Genomic DNA, 10,674 nt, shown 5'->3' on the forward strand with positions numbered 1-10,674 from the left:
CAGCAGCAGATTTTGAAAATATTTATTAAGTACCTACTATGTACAAGAGCACTGTGCTAGAAATATAAAGACAAAAATAAAACAATACCTTTCTTCAAGAGGTTGACATATTCTGCTATGGTCACTTAAATAGATTAAGACCATCTGGGGCCTCTAAGGAGTAAAAAACTGAACAGCATTTTGTGTCGTCTAGAATATAATGAATCATAGGCAGATACATGAGAGGCAGGTGTTGGCACCATTGTGCACAGATTATGGGGCCTAGAGGCAAGAAGACTGGAGTTTAAATTCAGCCTAGACAATTGATAACTGTATGACCTTGGGCAAATTATTCAAACCCTGGCTGCATGTAACTGCAATCAAAGTAGGATCTTTTGCTGTTTTTCTGGATTGAGTTCTAGTCAATCAGATATGTGCATGTGAGCTCCAGCCAATCAGATGCTGAGTGGAACTGTATATAAAGAGAGTTGGTGTTGAGAAAGCAGACATTGAGAGACCCACCATTTGAAGGGGCTGCCAGCATTGAGAAAAGAACTGAGAGATCTCTGACAGTGGAGAGCACACTTCTTATGGCAGAGACTTGCTGAAGGAGCCTTTGAAAGTGAATAGAGCTGTAGGGCAGAAATCTGCCCATGGGAAGGAGATTTACTTTAAGCCCCTTTGGAGAGCTATTAAAGTGAACTGACCTGTTATCACTGAGCCCCTGAACTTTGGAGGTGAATTGAGATGGTGCTGGTGGTGTGTGTCGGTAATGTTGTTGCCCTGTTCAGCTTTGTTTTCCTAGAGGCAGAAGTGTTGGCAATCACATCTGAACCTAAGCTCGCCTACTGAGACCTTGCAGCAAGACCCTTGGGAACCTTGGGGGTGACAAGGACAAGGAAGTGCATAGGTACCACAGTCTCACACCAATTCCTGAGAACAAGGAAATTTATTTTATGATAATCACCAAGGCAGGAAAAAACAATTTGGATCAAGCATGCATTGAGGCTGTTGTTGACTATTGAATGTTCTCTGAAGAATTGTGTATTTTCCCAGAAAGTAAACGTTGTATAAGGGTCTGATATTCTTAAACAGCTGAAGCACCCAATAAACTCTGGCTGTTGTAATCTTCATTTTGCCTAGCCCATTTCATGACTCTCACTGCTGTGGCTCCAATCAACCAGCTGCTGGCAGTTGGTGCCCAAACAGGGACTTGAAGTGAAAGTGGAGTGGTGGCCCCCATGAATAGCCACACAGAATTTGGAAAGTTGGGGGCATCTGGGTGAGTCACTAGGCTAACATGGGGATTTTCATCATGGGTCAGGTCCAATTTAAGGTCTGTCATCAGTATATTCAAGTTCTAAAGAAGTTTAAGAGAGAGGTTTTCATGTTATAACAGAAAAATTAGAAGAATTTCTTCAGTGTGTGGAACACTGTTGCCCATGGTTTCCTAAGGAAGGGACAATAGATTTAGAAAAGTGGGTAATAATTAGAAAACATGAATGAAATGCTCAAGAAGGATGGACCTGATAATTTTCCTGTTATTTCTTTCTCAATCTGGAGTATTTTAAAGATATGTCTTACTCCTCAAACCAAGGGGGCGATGGTTTCCTGGGTCATAAAAACCAATGTTGCTGTAGGAACAGATCCCCCTCTCCCTGTAAACGAGGTTACAAAAGATGACTCTGCCTCTTACAATTTGCCTTTTCCTCCCCCTCTTTCTCTCTCTCCACCATCTGTATCTTCCTTTGTGTTCACTTCTGATCCTCCTCCTTCTCCCTCTGCACCCCACTTAATACACCATACACCATTGCAAAAATCCGTCCTTGCTACAATAGAGCGAGGAGAGAATGTAGATTCAGATATTTTTCTTGCTTTCCTGGTAACAGAAACTTTAGATCCCAACAGGCAGATACAGAGAGGACATGAGCCACTTCCATTTAAAATGTTAAAAGAACTTGAGCAGTCTTCTGCCACTTATGGCCCAACGGCACCATATGTCCTTTCCTTTAGTGGATAACATTGCAGCATCTGTTTTATGCCCTGCAGACTGGCATACACTCGGGAAAACAGCACTTGATGGGGGGGATTTCCTTTTGTGGAAAATGAATTATATTGATGGAGCTACAGACCAAGCTCACAGGAACTGCAAGCTAATGTTGATATTTCTTTTGAAATGCTTACTGGCTCAGGGCCATTCATAGATATACAAGCCCAACTTAACTGGACTCTACAAGCTTATCAGCAAAGAGGGGCTATAGCAAAAACAGCTTGGCGAAAGCTTCCCGCAAAAGGGGAAACAAATTCATCATTCGCTAAAATGTTACAAGGCCTCTCAGAACCTTTTGAACAATTTGTTAATTGCTTAACTATGGCAATCCAATGTAGTGTCAGTGATTCCACAGCCGGGAATATTTTGATAAAACAATTGGCTTATGATAATTGTAATCAGGATTGCAAAAGAGTACTTGCCGGAAGCCGCAAAACTGTGGATATTACAGATATGATCAGAAAGTGCCAGGAAAGTGGGCACTGCCTCTCATAATGTCAATATGATGGCCGCTGCACCTGCAGGATTCACAGCTGGTGGCTTGGACTTTCATACTTGCTATAATTGTGGCCGCAAAGGGCATTTTCAGAGGGACTGCCCTCATAAAACAGGGACAAGAAATGGACAGTCTCCTGGTCTTTGTCCAACATGTAAAAAGGGCAATCATTGGGCTTCTGAAGGTCGGTCACAATTTACAAGGTGAGGAAAACCAATATAGGGAAACCTAAGACAGGGCCAGCCCTAGCCCGTCAAACTGTAGAGGCAGCCCTAACCCTCAACCCACCCCTCCAACCAATCCCCAAGGGAAAGAGCTTTATGGCCATTCCTCCATTCACTCCTTATCCTGAGCCACACCCGAAAGTGCAGGGATGGACCTCCAGTCTAACTTTTGATTAGTACTAACCACAGAAATAGGGGTACAAAAGGTCCCAACAGGAATTTGGGGGCCTCTTTCACAAGGGTATGTTGGACTAATAACTGGGAGAAGTGGTGTCACTTTGGAAGGTCTTGTGGTTTGCCCCAGGGTAATAGATGGAGACTCTACTGGAGAAATTTGCATATTGTGCTGGGGCCAGAAAGTTATTAACATCTCACAAGGATCTGGCATTGCCCAATTACTACTGCTCCCCTATAAGACAGTTGGCCAAATCCTTTCCACAAATCAGGGGGAGCTGCGGGTTTGGCAGCTCAAAGCCTTTGGGTCTCAAACTGTCTCAGAAGATAGACCACAAATGGGGTTGTGAATTCAGGGAAAATTTTTTAAAGGGCTTATAGACACAGGACTTGATTGATCAGTTATTGCTCAACAGCATTGACCAAAACAGTAGCCCCTTCAAAAGAGTTCTGTGAGGTAGCCGCAATAGGAGCAGTTAAGTTGCCATCTCAAAGTGCTAAAATCCTCCAATGCCGACACCCTGAGGGACAAACAGGGTATTTTCAGCCTTATGTTCTTGGTGAACTCCCAATAAACCTTTGGGGACTTGAAATTCTAGCTAGTATGAAACTAACCCTGACCACTCCCTTTCCCCAGCCTTTTTAATGGGGGCCACTGTAGAAAGGAATAAACCTCTTTATATAGCAGATAAGATCCAATGGCTGTCAGATGACCCTGTCTGGGTCGAATAGTGGCCCCTGACAAAAGAAAAACTCACAGCCCTACAATTTATGGTACAAGAACACTTATCCAAGGGCCATATAGAACCCTTCATTAGCCCTTGGAATTCCCGTTTTTGTGATTAAAAAGAGATCAGGTAAATGAAGGATGCTGCATGATCTTACAGAAATTAATAAAACCATGGAAACAATGGGACCTCTGCAGCCAGGCCTCCCCAGTCCATGGTACTTAATTCCCAAAGGATGGCCATTAGTAGTTAATGATTTAAAGGACTGTTTTTTCTCTATACCCCTTCATAGGGAACATAAAGCTTGCTTTGCATTTTCAATACCTGCCATAAATTTAGAAGCCCCTGCTCAACGATTTCAATGGACTGCCTTACCACAGGGCATGAAGGATAGCCCCACTATGTGCCAAAACTTTGTTCTCTACCATTACAGAGAGTTCACCATAAATTCCCAACTCTAAAATTATTCATTACATAGATGATATTTTATGTTCAGCTGAGACAAGTGATATTTTAGTGACCTTAGTAGAAATGCTGGTCCAACAATTAGAGAAATACGGGCTAGAAATTGCCCCTGATAAAATTAAAAAAGAAAATCCTCTTTTGCATATTTGGGTAATCTTGTTTATGATCAATATATGAAACCTCAAAAGTTACAACTAAGAATTGACTCCCTCAGTACTTTAAATGACTTCCAGAAGTTGATAGGAGATATTAATTGGCTTCGTCCATCTCTAAAATTAACCACTGAACAATTAACTAATTTGTTCTCTACACTTAGAGGAGATCCAAAACTTGACTCTTCTCGCAAGTTAATTCCAAGTACTGTAGGAGCTACAGTTAGTCCAACAAGCCATTTCACAAGCTCAGTTACAACGAGTAGCACCTAATAAACCCATTTATGCAGAAGCTCTTTCTACTCCTGTTTCCCTCATCAGAGCTATTTTCCAAGAAGAAAGGGTCCTAGAATATGTTCATCTTCCACATCAATTCCCCTCTTCTCTCATTACTTATCCCACTATGGTGGCACTTCTTTTACAAAATGCATATAAATGTATTGTTAGTTTAACAGGTCAAATTCTACAACTATTATATCAACCTTACACTAAAATCCAGATCTCTACACTTGTCTCCTTTAATGAGGATTGGCAAATTCTTGTTTCCTCCATTACCTGCCCACTGGATAACCATCTACTGTCTAATAAAATTTTATCCTTTGTGTCTTCATATCAATGGACGTTCCCTTCAATCGTATCTACGGAACCTTTACATGAAGCTAACTTTGCCTTTACTGATGGTTCCAATAATAAGGGAGGTTATTATATACCTCCAAAAAAGATAGAAGTGTTTCAAACTCCTTACCCCTCTCCTTAAAAGTCAGAGATCTATGCTGTCTTCATTTTGCTTCGTAATCATTCTCAACTGCTTAATATATTTTCAGATAATATATATTCTGTCTATATTTTACAACATATAGAATGTGCTAAGATAAAATATATAACTGATTCTGAATTATTTTCTCTATTTACCCAATTAAAGACACTTATCTGCAAACGTAATCATCCTATACATATATATATACATACATATATATATACATACATACATACATACATACATACATACATACATATATATATATATATTACCCATATAAGAGCTCACTCTCCCCTACCAGGCCTTCTTACTACTGGTAATAGAGTTGTTGATCAAGGCCTTCGTGATTTAACTCTAATAAAATCCACATTACTAACTATGACCCTCTCAGAAGCAATACACTCTCACTCACTTTTACATCAATCAGCTTCAGTCTTACATAAACAGTTTCATTTGACTACAGAATAAGCTTGTCATATAGTCAAATCTTGTACTAAATGTATTCCCTTCTCACCCCAACCTCCTTCTACTTCTATTAATCCATGAAGTACACACCCCTTGACTTATGGCAAATGGATGTAACACATTACCCTCCTTTTGGTCGTCTACCGTATATTCATGTTACAATATACACCTTTTCCTCCCTCCCCACTCAGGGCAGGAGCTGGGAGAGCTTGGATGGAGTGCAGCAGTCCCTGTGAGACATGAGTAGGAGAGAAGAGAGCTGCCTACATGTGAATCCAGGAAAGAGTTGAGAGTGGTCAGCCCACAGAGGAAGAGTCATGGGACTTGGAAGTCAACCTCAAGTTAAGATGAAAGAGGACTTTGCTTGGACACTTGGTATTGATTAAAGAGATTGTTCTTACTGTGACTTAGGGATGGATGGTGTGGTATTTTTGGCTACCCCTTAAGGATGCATTGGGCTAGGGAAGACCAGAGCCTGTGATCCCCTGATTGTGTAAACAAGTATTCTGGGGATTGTTACTGAATGCAATGATATATACTATGTGCCATATAACATACTGAGTGTTATGAGATACGCTTAAGGATGTTGCTATGAATGTTATGTCTTACTTTATGAACAATATTTAGTTTATTGTTGAATGGGGTTCATTATACTATGGAAATAGACCCTAGAAATTATTCACAGCAGCAGTCCTCAGGTGTGTTACCATGATTGACATTGTCCTGCTTCAGTTTCCTCACCTATAAAATAGGGATAATAATAGAACCTCATTTTACAGATAAAAAAATAAAATTCCCCAAAGTTAAGCAACTTGCCCAAGGTTGCTCAGAATGACAGAGATAGAAGTTGAACCCAGATTACCTGACAACAAACTTCACCCTTCTCAAAAACTCATAGAATGATTCAATTCAATAAACAATTAGTAGTCACCCATTATATGCAAAGTATATACTGTGTACAGGCTAGGTACTGTACACAGAAAGATTAAAAAGTGACACAATTTCCTCAAGTGGTCTGGAGAATGGAATATGACATGTACAAAAATAATTATGCAGATAATAGTTTGTGAGGCTACTAGGTAGTACTTGGAGTCAGGAAGACTCGAATTCAGATTTACCTCAGGCACTTACCAGCTTCGTGACTCTTGGCAAGACATCTGACCTCTGGGTCTCAATTTCCTCATCTTTAAAGTGGGAACAATAATAATATGTACCTCTCAAGGTTATTGTGAGGGTTAGATGAGATCATATTTGTAAAGTGCTTTGCAAACCTTAAGGTGCTCAGCTAGGTGGCACTGTGGATAGAGCGCAAGGACTCTGGCCTCAGACATTACCTATATGACCCTGGGCAGGTCACTTAACCCTGTTTGCCTCAGTTTCCTCATCTGAAAAGAGCTAGAGAAGGAAATGATAAACCACTCCAGTATCTTTGCCATAAAAACACTACATGAGGTCATGAAGAATCAGACATGACTGAAATGACTGAACAGCAACAAATATAATAACTATTATTATAACAAAATTATAATAGTATAATATGTTATTATATATGGCACATGCTGATTAGTATTTTAATATATTAGTATGATATATAATGGTATAATAATACATTAATGTATAATATAGCATATACTAATATATTAGCATGGGATATATAATAATATATATTGTAGTATAATAACTATTATTATTGTTATTATTATTTAGAGAATAGTGCTAGGAAGAAAAGCGGGTTGAGCTGGCAGTGTTCTGGGGAGGCGCAGAGGCATGGCTGTCAGCTTCTGCCTCCCAACAGTATCAGCAGGGAGTTCAAAGTAAGCTCATCCGTACTTTACCTATCTTGAAACCTACTATTCTCAGAGGCTTGTCACTGATTTCCAGGCATATCTGAATTGTGAATCTGTAGGCCAGGCTTGTCCAGCTTAATATTACCCTCACATTTTTTTTTAATGGTGCCAATTTTAAATAGATTTTATTTTCCAGGACAAGTACTGCATTTCCACTTGTTTACAGTACTGATAAAGTGCAATGTGCTTCATTTTTTTTCCCTCTGCACACACTCAAGTATCCAGAATGCCTTGATTTACACAGTAGCTTAAATACTACTTTTAAACTGCTACTGCCTTGGCTACAAATTGGAATCCTTAAGTTTTTGGAAAGTTGCACAGAATGTTCTTTCTTCAGGTGCATTTAGTCACCCTCTTCAGTAGTGGGTCTGAGAGAAGACCCTCCAGATGGGGCTGTCCACCCCCCATGGTTGGAACTTACCAGGCACGTCCCCCTGCATTCTGATACAGCTTAGGAATGATGAGGTTGCAGACCTTCTCCAATTCTTTTTCCTGATGCTCAAATTCTTCTTTCTCAGCAGTCTGGTTCTTATCTAACCATCTGATGATCATATTTGTCAAGGATTGTCTGTCTGTCTTCATCATCAATTTTGCCTTAGAATTTCTCATTCTCTATGGTAACTTTCCTGTTGAAAACACAGGATTCAAGAGAATTCTTGGAAGACACCTTGTCTCCCTGCTTCTCATCTTCAGGCTTGCATTTCTCTGCCTCCTGGATCATATGCTCAATGTCTTCTTTGCTCAAATGACCTTTGTCAATTGTGGTGATCTTATTCTCCTTGCCAGTGCTCTTATCCACAGCAGAAACAATGAGGATGCCATTTGCATCAATATCAAATGTTACTTTAGTCTGAGGAACACCCCTGGGGCAGGGGGATTCCTGTGAGCATGCAGTTTATCCTTTGTTATTGCTCTCTCACTAACCTTCATAAACCTGAATAAGCACACCAGGCTGGCAGCTGGAGTAGGTGGTAAAGGTCTCTGTCTGCTTGGTGAGGATGGTGACATTGCATTTGATGAGAACTAGCACAGTTTCCCCAACAGCTTCAATTCCAAGGAAAAGAGGAATGATCAAGTCCTGCACATTCACAAATTTGTTTCCAGACAAGATGGCAGCCTGGGCACCTGTGCCATGGGCAACAGTCTCAGCAGAATTAATACTCTTGTTGAGTTCCTAACCTTTGAAGAAGTTCTGCAAAAGCTTCTGGATTTCAGAGATATAAATGAAATCACTCATCAAGACAATGTCATGAATCTGTGGATTTATCTAGCTTTGCATCTCATAGGGTCAGCTATGGAGGAAGTCAGCATTCAGGTCTTCAAAATGGGCACAGGTGATGGAGGTATAGAAGCTAACATTTCATAGAGAGAGTCAATCTCATTACTAGTCTGGGTAATGGAGGAGATGGTACAGTTTGCACATTCACTAGCAGTGCAGATGGTAGACAACCTTCTTGTTTTCATCTTTACTTAAACTCAGCAATGGAATGGTTGACCATGCATTTATCAAAGTCCTCTCCACCCAAGTGGGTGTCCCCAGCTGTGGATCTGATTTCAAAGAAATCATTTTCAATGGTAAGAATCGAGACATCAAAAGTCCCAACTCTAACGTCAAAGACCAACACATTTCTCTTGATACCAACCTTTTGGTCCAAGGCATAAGCGATAGCAGCCCCAGTTGGCTCACTGAAGATTTGGAGCACATTGAGATCAGTGATGGTTCCAGCATCTTTGATGGCCTGATGTTAGGAATCATTGAAGTAGGCTGGTACTGTGATGACAGGATTTGTGACAATCTTCTCAAGGTAAAATTCACCAATTTCTTTCATCTTAATCGAGACCATAGAAGACACTTTTTCTGGATAGAAACTTTTGGTTTTCCCTTTGTACTCCACTTAGACCATAGGCCTACTTGAATCATTCATCACCACGAAAGGCCAATGTTTCATATTTGACTGTACAACTACATCATCAAATCAAACAAAGAGATGTTTGGCATCAAAGACTGTGTTGGTGGGGTTCATTGCAACTTGATTCTTTGCAGTATCACTAACTAAACATTCTATCAGTGAAGGCTATGTGGCTTGGGGTGGTCCTGTTTCCTTGGTCATCAGCAATGATCTCCACTTTTCCATGGAGGCAAACTCCCCCACAAGAATAAATAGTGTCAAGATCAATGACAACTGTGGGTCCCTCTGACATAGTTCCTGGGACACCGAAGGTCATAGCTGACTGCTATGGATCAAGAAGGGCTGCTGTTGCTGTGAACGTAGCTTCCTACTTGGTTGTAATAGCTCCAGGTTCCCAGATCAGCAGAGCTAACCTTTTGTTTCTCTAGAATAGGGAATGTTTCCTCCTTCGCTTATTCTCTATTTGTAAGCTTTTAATAAAATTTACACAGAGCTTTGTATTTCTACTGTGCCATGGAGTTTGAATAAGAAAATGAATAAGCATTTACTAATCATCTATTATGTTCTAGGAACTGTGCTAAGTGCTTTGTAAATACCTCATTTGATATTCACAACAAATCTGCGAGGTAAGTGATGTTATTATCTTCATTTCACAATTGTTATTATCTTCATTTCACAAACTGAGGCAAACAGAAGTTAAATGACTTGCTCACACACCCACTCAATGTCTGAGTCTACATTTGAACTCAGGTCTTCCTAGCTCCAGCTACCTTGTGGTATCTCCTGCTCCTCCTCCTTGTCTATATAGTAGGTAAATGTGCTCCAGACTGGAAGCACTTAGGTAAAGTTTGGACATCTAGCTAACCAGATTGTTGAGGGGAGAGAGAGGTGATTTTGCTAGAAATTATATGGGGCCCTCAGATCTAACCTGTTCCTTGAGTCAGAGTTGTAGATCCTTCCTACTGATTTTTTCTTGGTATTGCAACATTGGAGCAGTTACAGTTCATTCATTCATTTATAGATTCTTACATCTTATTTTATACAGCTGTTGTATACTTCTATCTTTAGCTCTTAAATCACCACTTGATTGTCCAGCTTTACTATCTTTGGCCCAGAACTCCTTTTTCCAAAGGCATGAGGGTGAAGTATGGGGGTGAAGGGCAGGGAATCAAGGTCAGCCTTACAAGTGATCAGGCACCCAATCCAAAATTTCTGTTCTCCAAAGGTAGGTTACAAGTACAGTACAAAACAGAGAGATGGGAGCAAAGGAGATGACTATTCAGCATGTTTAAGGGACATTTGAGGAGAGAAAGATCATATTTGTCTGGGAGAGGATAAGGGAAGGAAAGTTTCATGGAATAATAACAATAAACTAGCATTTATATAGTGCTTTACGAATATTATTTTATAAAAGCATTTATTTT

At 40.2% G+C, this 10,674-nt stretch overlaps 1 pseudogene; it reads right to left on the minus strand.

The window, feature by feature from the left end:
- Positions 1-7,757: 7,757 nt before the first annotated feature.
- LOC140511232 (heat shock cognate 71 kDa protein pseudogene) lies at positions 7,758-9,542 on the minus strand (annotated as a pseudogene).
- Between the last annotated feature and the right edge of the window lie 1,132 nt (positions 9,543-10,674).

Source organism: Notamacropus eugenii, chromosome 1, assembly GCF_028372415.1.
Source record: "Notamacropus eugenii isolate mMacEug1 chromosome 1, mMacEug1.pri_v2, whole genome shotgun sequence".
Lineage (NCBI taxonomy): Eukaryota > Metazoa > Chordata > Mammalia > Diprotodontia > Macropodidae > Notamacropus > Notamacropus eugenii.